At 39.1% G+C, this 16,275-nt stretch overlaps 1 long non-coding RNA gene across 5 annotated transcripts in view; it reads right to left on the bottom strand.

Moving 5' to 3' along the window:
* Positions 1–4,377: 4,377 nt before the first annotated feature.
* Positions 4,378–16,275, bottom strand: part of LOC138026603 (uncharacterized) — a 20,132-nt gene continuing 8,234 nt past the window's right edge. Inside the window, exons 3-8 of one of the 5 annotated variants that reach the window (XR_011127297.1) lie at positions 14,717–15,068; positions 13,044–13,189; positions 12,306–12,541; positions 10,115–10,227; positions 9,172–9,421; positions 4,378–6,984 (exon numbers count right to left, since the gene is read on the bottom strand). This is a non-coding gene — a long non-coding RNA (uncharacterized lncRNA). Of the gene's footprint in view, positions 6,985–9,171; positions 9,422–10,114; positions 10,254–11,123; positions 11,213–12,305; positions 12,683–13,043; positions 13,190–14,716; positions 15,069–16,275 lie in introns of those variants that run through there. The other 4 variants (XR_011127298.1, XR_011127300.1, XR_011127299.1 and 1 more) reach the window with 4 other exon arrangements.

Below are 16,275 nucleotides of genomic sequence, written 5' to 3'. Positions count from 1 at the left end.
GGTTAACTTACGGAAGATATAGGTAAACGCGGTTATCTTAGGGTAGATGAGGGTAAACGTGTTTAACTTAGCGTAGATGAGGATAAACGTGGTTAACTTACGGAAGATGTAGTTAAACGGTCTTAACTTAGGGTAGATGAGGGTAAACGCGGTTAACTCAGCGTAGATGAGGGTAAACGTGGTTAACTTAGGGTAGATGAGGGTAAACGCTGTTAACTTAGGGTAGATGTGGGTAAACGCGGTTATCTTAGGGTAGATGAGGGTAAACGTGGTTAACTTAGAGTAGATGTGGGTAAACGTGGTTAACTTAGGGTAGATGTTGGTAAACGTGGGTAACTTAGGGTAGATGAGGGTAAACGCGGTTATCTTAGGGTAGATGAGTGTAAACGTGGTTAACTTAATGTAGATGTGGGTAAACATCTTAGGGTAGATGTTGGTAAATGTGGTTAACTTAGGGTAGATGAGGGTAAACTTGGTTAACTTAGGGTAGATTTGGGTAAACTTGGTTAACTTAGGGTAGATGTGGGTAAACGTGGTTATCTTAGGGTAGATGAGGGTAAACGCGGTTAACTTAGGGTAGATGACGGTAAATGTGATTAACTTAGGGTAGATGAGGGTAAACGCTGTTAACTTAGGGTAGATGTGGGTAAACGCGGTTATCTTAGGGTAGATGAGGGTAAACGTGGTTAACTTAGAGTAGATGTGGGTAAACGTGGTTAACTTAGGGTAGATGTTGGTAAACGTGGGTAACTTAGGGTAGATGAGGGTAAACGCGGTTATCTTAGGGTAGATGAGTGTAAACGTGGTTAACTTAATGTAGATGTGGGTAAACATCTTAGGGTAGATGTTGGTAAATGTGGTTAACTTAGGGTAGATGAGGGTAAACGTGGTTATCTTAGGGTAAATGTTAGTAAACGTGGTTGACTTAGGGTAGATGTGGGTAAACGTGGTTAACTTATGGTAGATGTAGGTAAACGCGGTTATCTTAGGGTAGATGAGGGTAAACGTGGTTAACTTAGGATAGATGAAGGTAGACGCGGTTAACTTAGCGTAGATGAGGATAAACGTGGTTAACTTACGGAAGATATAGGTAAACGCGGTTAACTTAGGGTAGATGACGGTAAATGTGATTAACTTAGGGTAGATGAGGGTAAACGCTGTTAACTTAGCGTAGATGAGGGTAAACGCGGTTATCTTAGGGTAGATGAGGGTAAACGTGGTTAACTTAGAGCAGATGTGGGTAAACGTGGTTATCTTAGGGTAGATGAGGGTAAACGCGGTTAACTTAGGGTAGATGACGGTAAATGTGATTAACTTAGGGTAGATGTAGGTAAAAGTGGTTAAGTTAGGGTATGTGAGGGTAAACGCAGTTAACTTAGGGTAGATGTGGGTAAACGTGGTTAACTTAGGGTAGATGTAGGTAAACGTGGTTAAGTTACGGTATGTGAGGGTAAACGCGGTTAACTTAGGGTAGATGTAGGTAAACGCGGGTAACTTAGGGTAGATGTGGGTAAACTTGGTTAACTTAGGGTAGATGTGGGTAAACGTGGTTATCTTAGGGTAGATGAGGGTAAACGCGGTTAACTTAGGGTAGATGACGGTAAATGTGATTAACTTAGGGTAGATGTAGGTAAAAGTGGTTAAGTTAGGGTATGTGAGGGTAAACGCGGTTAACTTAGGGTAGATGTGGGTAAACGTGGTTAACTTAGGGTAGATGTAGGTAAACGTGGTTAAGTTAGGGTATGTGAGGGTAAACACGGTTAACTTAGGGTATGTGAGGGTAAACGCGGTTAACTTAAGGTAGATGTAGGTAAACGCGGGTAACTTAGGGTAGATGTGGGTAAACGTGGTTATCTTAGGATAGATGAGTGTAAACGTGGTATAATAGGTTTAATGTTGTAGAACGACATTAACTTAGGGTATGTGGGGGTGAACGTTTTTAAGTTAGGTTAAGTTATTGTGGATTGTGGTAAACGTGGTTTGCTTAGGGTGGTTTTCTTAGGGTGGATGCGGGCTAACGTGGTCTAAAATGACACTTAGTGTGGTATATATGATTTATAAAGTTGTAATGTATGGGACGTGTTATGGGCCTAACATGAACGCCTTACCACGAACCTGGGTTCCGAACTGGCTAGTGGGAGGCAGTGTGGCCCAGTGGTTTGAACTCTAGCCTTGAGATCCGGATATCTCGGGTTCAAGACCCGCTCTGACCACTCTTTGAATTTGTTCCTGATAGTCCCTGGTTCAACTTTCCAGCTGCACTTGGGATTCTTAACAGTTGTTGTGTGTTCAGTTGTTTCGTTGGCCCTGAAAAACCCCTATGCGTGGATGGCGTAGCGGGTGCTTCATTTCGTACTGGACCCGAGACGGGACTGTGCTCGGGTGACACTGCAATGGATAATCATTTTGTTTATTAAAAATTTAGTCAGAGAGTGTCTAACACGTTGTTACTTGCATAGCAAGTCTCTCGACTTTGCCAAAATGACGAAATTAAAAGAAAGACAAAATAATGGTCCGTTTGCCGTGTAGTTCCTGGTGTTGTGATCCCCTTCGGAAGATGGGTTGGGGCGAACGGCAAGCGGTATAGAGCTAAATTGTGAGTTAGAGTGCAAAATTCATTCATTCTAATTCATTCATTCATGTCAATACAAGGAGCAGGCGTAGCCCAGTTGATAATTGCGCGGCTTTCGTGGCGGCAGGTACAAAACACATGTCACAGGTCATTGTTTTACCAATACAGAAAGTATCCTAAACATTCATAAAAGCTAACCTAATTAATAGGCCTAAAGGTTGGCATTTATTAATGTTTACGACACTTTCTGTATTAATAAAACAATGACCTGTGACCTGTGTTTTGTACCTGCCGCTTTCGGGGCAAGAGGTCCCCAGTTCAATCCTCTTGACCCCTATTGACCCCGTGCGGGCTATGGCTATGGCTATGGGTCAAGCAAGGGCTACGGGTCTAATTGTTAAATATAACCGTAAAATGGAGCACTGACAGAGGGAGGGGGGTAAAGGGCGCACCGCCGGCTTCCATCGATACTAACCTCGTAGTTTTAAGGAACTGCCGACGTTAAATTAAGTGACTTGATGTTTTACCAGACATTTGGTTTTGTCTCTTCTACTGGAGAAACCTGCCCAGAGAGAAGGAGCACGAACAGGACTCGAGGTCCTATGCGAGGTCCTATGCGAGGTGCTCCACCCTACCTTATCCAGACCAGAAAGACCAGACCACAACACCGGGAACTACATGCCCTACTCTTTACGAACAGTGTGTGGGTTTTCTTTTACGGGACCTCCGGCTTATCGTCCTTATCTGAGAAGACTAAAGAGTCTAACCATTTGCAGATGTAATTACAAAGGCAGCACTTTCTCCTCAGTTATTTAAAGTGGTACTACGACCAAAAAAACAATTCTTTTTTTCTTTGGATTTCAAAAGTATGTTAACTAAACACTAACTGACCAAAGTTTTAAGTTCTGATTTTAAAAAGACACCTGCTTATTTTAACTGGAATTAAAATCTATTACTGACTTTAATGATCCATTACTACCTTTAAAATCTTGAGAGAGCTGGGTCGAGGAGAAAATGACGTCAAAGACTCACTAGTTTAAGAATGCAGCATGGGAGTTTCGGGCTTTCAGACTTTTAAACCCGTGTTTTGCATATGTAATAAATTTTAAGCTAGTGAGTAAATGACGTCATTTTCTCTAGATCCAACCCTCTGTGGTCCAATCGGCCAGTTTTGAACGTGAGTAATGGCGGACCGTGAAATCCAAAACTTACACTCAAAATAAACAGCCTTTGGATAAAACTCAAAGCTCTAAATTTTGCCAGTTAGGTGTTAAGCAAACACGCTTTCAAAATCTGAAGAAAAAAAGGAAATGATTTTTTGATCATAGTACCCTGAGTGTTGGTCCGGCCCGAGTTGAACTCACAACCTCCCGTGTGACAACCCGGTGCTCATCCAACTGAGCCACCGGTGCGCGGTTAAACCTTATTTTTACATTCGTTCTACTTTTTTCATTCATTCTTCCTTTCATTCCTTCATTTGTTAGTTTATAAGGATTCATTTCTCCCTGCATCCTACTAATCTATGCAAAAGCCGTCTACGACATATCAAAAAAACACTCAACTAGAATCATAGTTCTTTATTTCATGTTATCAAGCTTCTCTTTTGAACAGGAGTACTTAAGCAGATTTTATCAATTCAATTAAGCTCAACTGATGAGACTACATCTAGTTGTTAGTTGCCAGTTTTTCTGAATTTGGACGTGCAGGCTGAGCTTGTGACAGACCCCACCCCGCAGAGTGAAGGAGGAGGAGCCAGTTCCAAGTCATTGTAAAGCCAAACACTGAGGTTACATAAAATAAATGTTGTCTTGAATCAAAAATATATTTCAGCAACAACAAGCTTTTTTACCATATTTAAACATATTACAATCACAAAAAATAATTGATACTAAAATTTGTTAATAGTTCACTCAGAGAGCAAATTAAAAAACAATTAGATTAAAGCTTGAAAAGATAATTTTAAGGAACAGATAATATCATAAGAAAATCAAATAACAGAAGAAAAGGAAAACCCGCAGTCAAAAGACTCAATGCATTTAAGCAGAAAAAGATGAAAAATTACAATACTAAGTACTTCATTACTAAATACCAGGGCCCGGTTTGTTCAAAAGCCGATTAACGCTAATCCCAGATTAAAAATTAACCAAGGAGTTTGTAGTGCCTCGAACATTGTTGTTCTGTCCGTGACACTTGCATGCTTAGAGGGGGCGTCTCTATTGCTCCTCGACTTTCAATAAACACGTGCGTCTTTGTAATTTCTGAGAGTGGTGTTCCAGAGAGAATAAAGTATTGAATTTAGCTTCGTTTCTGCTTCTCGCTAAAAGTTTATTTCTCTACTCCCAAGAGCTGTTCAACGCTGCAGATATTCGGCAAAACCTTACATTAGAAGAAGTCAATCTTGAAAAACAAAAATAAGCAAAAGAAACTTTCACCGAAAAGTTAAAACTTGAAATAAAAGTATACTCTAATCCTGGATTAAGTTAATCTGCTTTCAAACAACCGAGCCCAGATGAACATTCATAAGTCTGCAAGATGTTTAGCTTTAAGCTTCCTTGTTGAATTCTTTTTGGGGTAGATGTTTAAATTATTCCAAATTTTGGCAGCTGCAAAGCAAATGTTAAATTGACCATAGTTAGTTTTGATATTTTTTATGTAATATTAATTGATTTAGCAAATCTGGTTTTGTATTGATAAATTGATGATACTGTCCTGAAGAAATTATCAAAAGATGAGGGAAGAGGGTTGTTATGATACTGATAAATAAAAACTACGTAAAAGAAAACAATGTCCTTTCTTTTAAAATTTCCAGAGCTTTGAGGAGAGGCTCAGAGTGTTAATTTGGTTTTGACAAGGTAGTAATTAATACATATGGCTCTCTTTTGTAGAATTGTTAAGGATCTAAGAGTAGAACTGTAAGTATTTCCCCGAACTGATACACCATAATTAAGGAACTTTAGGTATTTACAAATTCTTCTGTAGGGGCATGATTATCATAGTTTAAGAGATTAAAACCACCAGATATCACCAGAGCTTTTTTTTTTTTCCAAGACAGAATAAAAGTTATTCACAAATATTTGTAAATTTAAAGGATCGATGCCCAAACACAGGACCACAATGCAGGGGTGTAACCAGGATTTTTCAAAAGGGGGGTCACACAATGTCAAACAATATTAGATAAAGTCTGTAATTGTGGTTGTAAAATTCATTAATAATTCATTAGCTAGGGTGCAAACCAATCCCAGCACAGTATTCACATCACATATTGTTCACAACTGTAAACCCCAATACAAATCAACTGGGGTTGGTGAATATTACTATTAAACAGTAGAATTAACTTTTGATACAAACTCCTGCTCAGCTAATTAGTATTCATTAACTTTTGATACAGATCTCTACTGATTAAAATAACAATACTTTGCATTCAATTTAATGTATTCATTTCACAAGCAGGATAAAATATTCGCGTCCGATCTGTATGGACGTTTACAATGGCTTGCCTATCGGCTCGCCATTGTAAAGGCCCGCCATTGTAGACCAAGGCCATTGTAAAGGCCCATATACAGATCTCCCGCTTATATTTTATCTAATACTAAATCATCAGTATGTTATAGAATTTAGAGTATCCTTAGAGCACAAACAGTCAGAGTTGGAGTTGAAAGAAAGCTGAAAAAGCTCACAATCCTCAATTGTCAGAGTGAAAAAAATGGAAAAATTGAATGGCTGCAGAACTGACAGGTCCATCCATGGCTATGTAAAAAAATTTCAGGAGAGCAAAAGCAGTTTATTGCTGATCAAAATAAAAAGTTTTAGAGTCTTCAGTATGTGAATCGATCAATATCGAGAATTTACACTATAGAGTTATCGATAAACAAGAAGTCGCTGGAAAAAAGGCTTAAGTTTCCAAAAGATGTCGTAGAATTTTCCTCTTTTTTCCCTGCATAACAAGTTGTTTGTGGAATCAAAGGAACCCCAAAACCATTTTTCGGTCAAGTCACACAAAAAATTCAATTTCATGGTTATAGACCGAGCATGCACCTTAAGCGTACATGCCTATATACCCAACAGAAACCAAACAAGGGATGCACATTAAGCATTGCCCTTGAGTCTATTACTGCTTTTGAAAACATTTTTACCAAACCAACACTGCAAATGGAAATGCTAAGACCATCATGTTAAAGTAAAACATGACTGGAATGAGGAAAGGAATCCCAGATGTTGGACCTGCCTTAACTTGTTCAGTCTGTAGTCATGTAGAAGTCATTGTAGGGTACTCGTTTCACCCCAGTGGAGCATCACCGATCTCCTTTCTTTGTTTCTTCATCCAGTCATACAAGAGTTTAAAATACTCAGTGATAGCTGAAACATCCACCTCCTTTACTTCCTTTTCTCTTGACCGCATCTTCAACATGTTACTGGAGTAAAAAAAAAAAAAATAGAAAGAAAGGAACTTTATTCGAGTGTCTAGTCATTCTAACGCTGGAGCACTAATTGGGGACACAGTACACTGAAATCAACAAATTGATGCAAATAAAATCAAATGTTGGTTTTTGAGAAGAGTGTAAAACTGGAGTAACCAGAAAAAAACATCTCGGAGAAGAGTAGAGAACCAACAAACTCAACCCACATATGACGCAGAGTCTGGGAACACATTGGTGAGAGGCGAGTGCTCTCACCACTGAACCTGAGCTCTGACAGGTTTCCGCCTATGATTCCAAGAGTATTATTGAACACAATCGTTTTACTTGATGCAAACACTCATTAAAAACAGTTTTTCCCACTGTCAGCTTAAATTTTTAGCAGTGGGACTTATAAGAAGAGTGCTTTCTGATAGTTACCTTTGTTGGACACCTAACACGATTGTAGCTTGTATCAATAAAGTATTTATTAGCGACTTTATATATTCTCTTCGTTTCTCTACGAAACCCCATGCGACAGCTCTAACAAACAGGGTCAAATAACCAAAATATAGTTATAACCTTTATTTGGACGACCTTACTTTGAAAAGAGTATTCACCATCCTTAAACGTACCGTTTTTAGAAAGACAACTAATTGCACAAAGAAATTAACATATTAGAGTGTAATATGAAGTGCTAAGTTTCTACCCCATATGAGCATTGGCCCTACTAATGGAAATGGGCCCACACAAGGACAGAGAAAAACTCTGACCAAGGTGGGAATTGAAGCCACGAACTTCAGGTTAGATCACCGCTGCTCTACCGACTGAGCTACAAGGTCAAACGGGAGCAGGCCGTGGGAACTGAAGATGTTAAAGTCACAGCAATGAACATGTACAAGTACAAGGAAGAATTACATTCTTGCAAACGTTGGCCGTGAAGCAACGTTTGCAAAAATGTAATCCTTCCTTGTACATGTTCATTGCCGTGACTTTAACATCTTCAGTTTCCACGGCCTGCACCCGTCTGACCTTGTAGCTCAGTCGGTAGAGCAGTGGTGATCTAACCCTTGTGTGGGTCCATTTCCATTAGTAGGGCTAATGCTCACATGCTTTATATGGGGTAGAAACTTCACATTACACTCTAATCAGTTAATTTCTTTATGCAATTAGTTGTCTTTCTAAAAATGGCACGTTAAAGGATGGTCAATGCTCTTTTTAAAGTAGGGTCGTCCAAATAAAGGTTATAGCTTGGGCTTGGGCTTTTGTCGCATGGGCTTTTGTATGGAAGAATATACAGAAGTCGCTAATATACTTTATTGATACAAACTACAATTGTGTCTTTAGGTGTCAGATGATGATAACTATCAGAAAGCACTCTCCTTATAAGTCCCACTCTTATACATGTAGTAGAATACTACAAAAAGTAAAGTCTCTGCATACGAGCCAGAAGGCAGTGCGGCCATGAGGCCGGAGCTTATCCCAGTTTCCATGGCATGAAGCGACTTGGAGTATTTCTACTTCCCCCTGGATGGGATGCCAGTCCATCGCGGGGCTACCCTCCAACAATAAATTTGCCGGTACCCACTTGGGTGGAGAAAGCTACGCACCGTGAGAGTAATTAAAGTGTCTTGTCTAAGAACACAACACAATGTTCCCCGGAGTCAAGCACACATTATAACCATGAGGTGGGCGCACCTCCCACAAAAATTCTTTTTTTGAATATTGTTTAAGTAAAATTACACAAGCAAATCATGTATATAAATACAAAGGAAATCAAGAAGAGTAAATTGTCTTAAGTACTCTATTTTTGTTAGAGTCAAAAAACAATAGAATGACTTAGTACGTACATAATCTTTTAATAAAGGACACAAAATTATAAATAACCTCAAGATTCTCCTTTTCACGATAATTTAAATATGAATAAATTATTACTATTATTATTATAATTATTTCAATTCAACTAAGTTGACTAATTTTGAGCATTAACTCGAACAATGGAAGGCCTTTGCTGCCTTTGCAAAACCTTAAAGGAGTGCGTATGCGCATTTCAGACAACATGGTAAGAAAGTAGACTCCAAAACATGGTCAGCTGCAAGCGAGAAAGAAAATGAATTCTTTAGAAGTTTGGAGCTATTCTTTTTACAAGACAAATACGTAAGTTAAAAGTGAAACTAGACGTGTAACCCATTTGAAAATTCTTACCGTTGAGTCAGTGATCCTGCCATAAACATGTTGACAGCAAAAAGAGATTAACCAAGTACTTCATGTTCTGCTTGTCCAAGTTAGAAAGCTGGCAAAGAGTTGTTCATTTTAATTGTGGTTTCCCCATGATGTAGCTTTACTAGTTTAGCAGGCTTCAAAAAGCACATTCTCTCTGCCGACAGCACTTCCTCCAACCACAGTCAACTCGTCCCAGCTACACTATAATTATGCACATCAGAACACCTTTTCACTGCAAAAGATTATATATTTCAGTAGTTACTAACACATTCTTTTCCTTATAATAATTTTTCTACATGTATTTAGTTTAGGGTTGGAAGAGACAGGGGCAACATTAAACTCCCAAATTCAAGGTTAACTTAACCTTGAGGATTTAAAAAAGCGGACTCCAAAATTAAACATTGTCATCTCCAATCGAAAAAAAATTAATTCCCCTGGGTCCGGTTCCTCAAAAGCCGATTAACGCTAATCTAAGATTAAAAATTAACCAAGCAGTGTATTTCTCTACTCCCAAATGCTGTTCAACGCAGATTTTTGGCAGAACTTTACATGAGAAGACGTCAATCTTGAAAAACAAAAATAAGCAAAAGAAACTTTCACCAAAAAGTTGAAAATGTGAAACAAAAGTTTACGCTAATCCTGGATTAAGTCAATCGGCTTTCGAGGAACCGGGCCCTGAAGTTTAAACTGGTTCTTCTTAGGCTCTGAAGTTTGACCAGTCTCAAACTTCATCCAACAACTTCCAACAAGTTGCAACAACAAGCCACAACACACAACATGGTGTGCAAACACTCGCAACATGTTGGGCCCAACAATGTTGCGTCTTGTTGGCCAACAATGTTGCGAGCATTTGCACGGGCCTTTACAGGACAACACGTAAGTTAAAAGCCAAAACTTGACATATAACCCGTTTGAAAATTCTTACCGTTGAGTCAATGATCCTGCCATAAACATGTTGACAGCAAAAAGAGATGAACCAAGTACTTAACTCCTGCTTGTCCGCTTGTTTTTGACTTCAAATTGACCGGGAGCCACCATCTTGGATAATTATTGTGACAATGTTACTAAATGTTAATATTAATTCTATTAGACTAATGTTATTAAGGTGATTCCCTAGTATTGCACTGCGCATCCTGTTCTGCACATAACACAGCGTAGGCCACGTTCGTATTAAGACATGGCAAAGAGGCTTTATGGTCAAAATTTTCACGGCTCAGTTCTGTTTTCTTTGTGTCACAAGTCTAAACGGATATTTCTAAACTAAACGATGTTTGAATTTAACCATAGACTCGTAGCCATGTGTGAATATTGATATATCGAACGTGGCCAATAACATTTCAAAATGGCGACCTTTCCTGCCGGAAACCTCGCTAGAAAGAAGAAGAATGGCCGTTTTCAGAGCACAGCAGTAAAGAGCAAAACAAGAAACCTTTTAGACTCTCGCAAAACAAAAAGTCGAGTGATAGCTTTGATGATGCTAAAGAGCATTTCAGTCCAACAGTGAAAGGGAAACCTTGCTATCAGGGAGACGTCTTGTCGAGGGGTCAAGCTTGGTTTGCTTTCCTAAACGAGGTTGGTGACCTATCTTTTTTTTGGCATAATTTTATTCTCTTACTCATCACCTAAGTGCTGTAAAAATTTTAAAAAATTTACGTCAAAAAAGTTACAGGAAAGCCATCACTCATGCACACAAAATTGTCTCCTCGAGATCACGCACCCGAAGAATATTTGTAGTCAGTGCCTTTTCAAGACGTGTGCCTGTGCCATAGCACGGGTGTCTGGAAAACCCGAATAGCGAGTAGCGAATACCGAACAGCCAATGGTCACGAATAGTACGAATAGTGTGAATAGTGACGATTAGTAACAAATAGTGGCAAATATGGGTGGCCGGGGGGGGGGGGGGGGATTGTGATGAAATGACGCAAATTTGTTACCCAGTACTTCCTGGTCAACAGCGCAGCAACAATGGATGGGATTTTCCGCTAAAAAAGCAGAGATGTGTCGGCGAAGGACAGCTTGAGCTCTGAGAAGAAAAGGTAATAAATGCACTGAAAGCCTGTTACTTATTTGGATAATTAATTAACGCAACGGTTATCAGAGTAGCTCGTTTGTCTCTTTAATCACAAACCACTTGCCTCACATTTTGATTTTATTCCATTTTACAGAACGTGTCTCGCCGGATCAGACAGCACAGATGAGGATGGTGAAATGTGAGTATCTAAAATTTATGTTCAGGCGCCACTGTGTGAGGAGATGATCATGAGCTTGATGTATTAATGAAAGAGATTTATATTTTTGCACGAAACTCTCTTTCGACGACAGGCGAGCATATTATTTGCTTTGATTACGAGATTGTTCAGCATAAGGCGGTGTGACTATTGAAGACTATTCATCACTATTCGCGACTATTCGTCACTATTCGCCACTATTTGCACTGTTCGTACTATTCACTATTCGCGACTATTCGCTCTTCGCTCTTCGGGTTTCCCAGACACCCGCCATAGAACAAACGTTAAATTATTCCTTTTGAGCATTACAATTCACCTCTTTTCTTATTTAAAGAATTACATCAAAGCTGTGCTTCCTGTTCTGCAAAACGTAGCCTGAACCGATAGAACAAACTTGTCCTCGCGAACGAGCTGGGTGACCTATTTATTTAATTGCACATTTCGAGTCACCATAATGTAGGGAACAATCGAGAAAAGTTTAAGGAAAATCTTACAACATCTTCTATTACTAAGGAATCACCTTAAGTGTTATTTAAACGACAAAACTGAATTATATAACTGGATAGGGAAAACAACTCCTTTATGCCAATTACATTTCCAGTAATTAGAAGTTACTCTAAGTAGTTACTAACATGCTTTTCCTTTATAATTTTTCTACATGTATTTAGTTTAGGGTTGGAAGAGACAGGGGCAACATCAAAATCCCAATGACAAGGTTAAGTTAACCTTGAGGTTTTCAAAAAGCAGACTCCAAAATTAAACATGGTCAGCTCCAAACGAAAAAGAGTGAATTAATTCTTCTCAAGTTTAAACTTTTCTCCTTCAATTAACAGAACAATAGTACGTTAAAAGCTAAACTTGACGTATAACCCATTTGAAAATTCTTACCATTGAGTCAATGATCCTGCCATGAACATGTTGACAGCAAAAAGAGATGAACCAAGTAATTCACTTCTGCTTGTCTGCACACAAGTTAAAAAGCTGACAAAGAGTTGCTCATATTAACTGTGAGTTCCCATGATGTAGCTTCACTGGTTTTAGCAGGGTTCAGCAGCACTTCCTCCAACCACAGTCAACTCGTCCCTGCACTCACTGTACGCACATCGGAACACCTGATACTGTTTCTAAATAAAAATAATTGATATAATAATAATTAAAATAAGTATAATATTTATGCTAATTAATGCACAAGTTTGTTTGTCACGCCGTGCGTCTCTATTTTGGATGCATAGTTCTGGTTTCAATAAAGACAGCAATATCAATAAGCCTGCGAACAGGCTCTCCGAGGGACTGGGGCTGGGGTTGAATGATAATTCAATCTTCCACGCAGCCCCAGTCCCAGGAGAGCCGTGCAAGCACAGTCACGCCTCCCCTCCCCCTCTATCTGCAACCTCGTTCCCAGGGCTTCTCCCTCATGTGGGGGCGGGGCAATAAAAAAACGCCCCTCCCCCACATGAGGGAGAAGCCCTGGGAACGAGGTTGCAGATAGAGGGGGAGGGGAATCGTGACTATATATGCTTGCACGGCATTATTGATTGCCGTCTTTATCGAAACCAGAACTATGCATCCAAATTGAGACTCAAACAGCGTGACAAACAAACAAGCGCATTGTTTGAAAATACTTACTTGGCGTTTGTATGCTTCGACACACACCCTCAGAAGTGACTCATGTTAACTAATTGGTGCTAAATTCAATCTCCGACAGCACTTCCTCCAACCACAGTCAACTCGTCCCTGCACTGTACACACATCGATATCGGAACGCCTTTTAACTGCAATAAATGATATATTTCATCTTTAAGTTTTTATTTTAATTATTTATGTACATTTTGTATTTTTACTGGGTTGCCGTAGGGCAATCCCAGTGGGAAAGTGGGTGGCATTTGTTCGGTATTCTTTTTTTTTCCGTGTCGGTTAAAATTCTTGCCTGTCACTCCCCTGCTAAGTGGTATCTTTGTGCATAGAGCCTTCTGCTCGTATTTTCTTAGGATCGAGAGGGTAGCTGAAATGCGTAGATTTCTCTGGTGGACACAGTAGAATGATAAACTTAACCGGCAATGGTGTCGAAAGTCATGTAACGCGAATGGGTTTTAGTGGATCTTTGAACAAAATATACCCTTATGAATTTCAATAATGGCAAGTCAATTGGATACTGAACAAGACAGGCGGTGGAATCTTACAAGCGACGAGTAATGGACTTCGACAACAATCATTCGCCCGTCGAGCCGAAATCAAAGTGAGCTGCATTTCTAATTTTACCAAGTGTGCTGTTATGTAGAACACTGAAACCAAATGGAAAATTCTCTGGTAACTATGGGTTCAACAAAGACAGAACAAATCGAACACCTTAAGTGGATCTGTGATCAACTCTGCACAGTCTTCAGTAAAAACATAATTGGAAATGTGACAGTCAAGAATTATTTGAAAGAAAGCTTGTCGTCTATTTTGTGCTTCATTATTCAAGGAAAAGGTTCTTCATGGAAACGGTTTGATCCTGAAATTTTAATTTGGTGTAATATTGCACATATTTGACACAACTGAGTTTTTTCTCTTCACACACGCAATGAAATAGGAAGGGGTTTTTGCCTCTAATAGCAAATATGTTGTTTGTTTCAAAAAATCTTGATGAAAAAAATGGGGGCGGGGCGGTAAAAAAAGCCCCGCCCCCAAATGAGGGAGAAGCCCTGGGGACGAGGTTGCAGATAGAGGGGGAGGGGAATTGTGACTGTGCTTGCACGGCATTATTGATTGCCGTCTTTATCGAAACCAGAATTATGCATCAAACGGCGTGACAAAAACATGCAAGGGCATTGTTTGAAATTACTTACTTGGCGTTCGTATCCTTTGACATACATCCTCAGAAGTGACTGTTAACTAATTGTTAATTCATTAATCAATTATTGTTAATAAGTAGTTACTTAATAGGTTACATGTTAAAAAGTTTAAATTCGTAGTAAACGGTCACTTCTGAGGATGTTTGTCGAAGCATAGGAAATGTCATGAAAATAATTTCAAACAATGCGCTTGTTTATACTTTAATGTTTGTCACCGCTCCCTTTTTTTTTATTCTTTGTCTTGTGCGAAATTAATAGAACTACTCCTCTCAAAATGGATAGGTTTTCTTAGTTGTTGTTGTCGGATGTGGATAGTTCTCGCTGTTCATTTCACTCCGAGGGGTGTTTCGCCTTTAACTGTAACTACTCGGCTTAGTTTGCGGCAAAGAAAGCTTTCATATCTCGGGAGATCTTCGACAAGGAAATAGTCTCCTTTTCTACGATTAACGCGTGGATTTTACGCACTTCTCTTTTATCTCCTCAACAGTATTTACGCTCTGTAGGAAATGTCCTCGACAGTTGGTCCCCCTTCCCCATCTGCGTCCACGACCTCTTGTACTTGTTGTTTGCTTCTTTGGCCGCTCTGCGCCTTTTACTCGATGTTGCATTGAGACTAACTTCTCTGACAGCTACAAGCTGGGGTATCGTTATTTCGCTATTCGTGTTTTCCTCGTACTTCATCTTTTTGTCTTGTTGGTCTTAATTCTTCCTTCCGTATTAAGCGTGATCCCATGACCAGTCGTTTGTCCAAATGCGCTTGCAGAGATCGTCTCTTTTTAGTGGGTTCACTTGCAGGAGTTTTGCCCGACCACGAACCCTGCAAGTAGTTAACGACGGTTTCGTGAGAGCTAATTCGCATAAGCAGTGTTTAATTTCTTGTTTTTCTTTATTTTCTTTGTCGTAGTCTTCAATATAAGAACATATACAGAGGAGGGCCTCAAGAATGATCCTCAAATCTGACAGTGATTATAAAGCTCGCTAATTTGAGATCTCTTCAACAACGACGCTTTATGGCTGATCTTACTTTTTATACAAAGTTTAAATGGTTATCTGAACTTGGAAATTACTAATTATTAGTGATCATCACATTCTTAAAAGGTTATCACTGTTTGAACTAAGGAAAAAATTTGCAAAGACGTCCAATTTTAAATTTTCATATTTCAATACAAATGGTGGAACTTTGGCGGAATAGTTTACCTTTCAATGTTCGTTCCAGCAGCAACCTTATTTCATTTAAACGAAAAATCAGGAAATTCCAAGGTTAATGGCGAACTCATGTAACTACTCAGAAGTTTGCCTTTATTTAGCTGTTTGATTTTATTTACCTCAAGTTTCATTAGTAGATTTGTAGCATTTTGTTTATTTGTGGTGGTTCGCCCAGTATGGACTATCGCTCTTTTATGTTTCCTCCAATGGCTCGATCTTCTACATTTGTTTGCCTTGTTCTAGTTTTTCCTGTCAATACTTTTTACAATATTTATTTATTTCAATATTTATTTTAAAGTATTATATTTGTTTTAGTCTCTGTTTTGTAAAATAATAAAAAATAAAGAGTCTACAACGCACAATACTAAATGATTTTGACTTTAAAACGTTAAGACTTTTGAGCGAAAGCCTCAACGGGAAGAAGGACTTGGACAGTGTGTCATCTGGGTGAGCTTGGCTTTCATGCTTTCGCCCAGTTGAGCGACTGTAGTCAAATCATCGTTGCACCTAGTTTAACTTGTGGGTTTTTACAAGTGAATTGGACTGTCTTTAAATCCTTCCTCCTATTATAGTAAGTGTCCCTTAGAACTACACCCTTATGAAACTGTATTATCGTTAAAAAGTGTTTATCTTTTCCTGGTGAGGTCCCCTTTTCAATTAGCACCCACACTATGATCACATCGCCCAGTGTTGAAAAGTTAGAATGCGAGAATATAATCACCTGAACAATTGCACCAAAAGAAGTTTTCTTCTAAACAAATTTCCTGTAATATTACCAAGTTATCAAACGTTATTTCGAAGCGTCTTGTTCTATAAAG

This window comes from Montipora capricornis, chromosome 12 (genome assembly GCF_036669925.1).
Source record: "Montipora capricornis isolate CH-2021 chromosome 12, ASM3666992v2, whole genome shotgun sequence".
NCBI classification, from domain to species: domain Eukaryota; kingdom Metazoa; phylum Cnidaria; class Anthozoa; order Scleractinia; family Acroporidae; genus Montipora; species Montipora capricornis.
The sequence above is the reverse complement of the archived record's forward strand: the minus strand, read 5'-3'. Positions and strand labels throughout refer to the sequence as shown.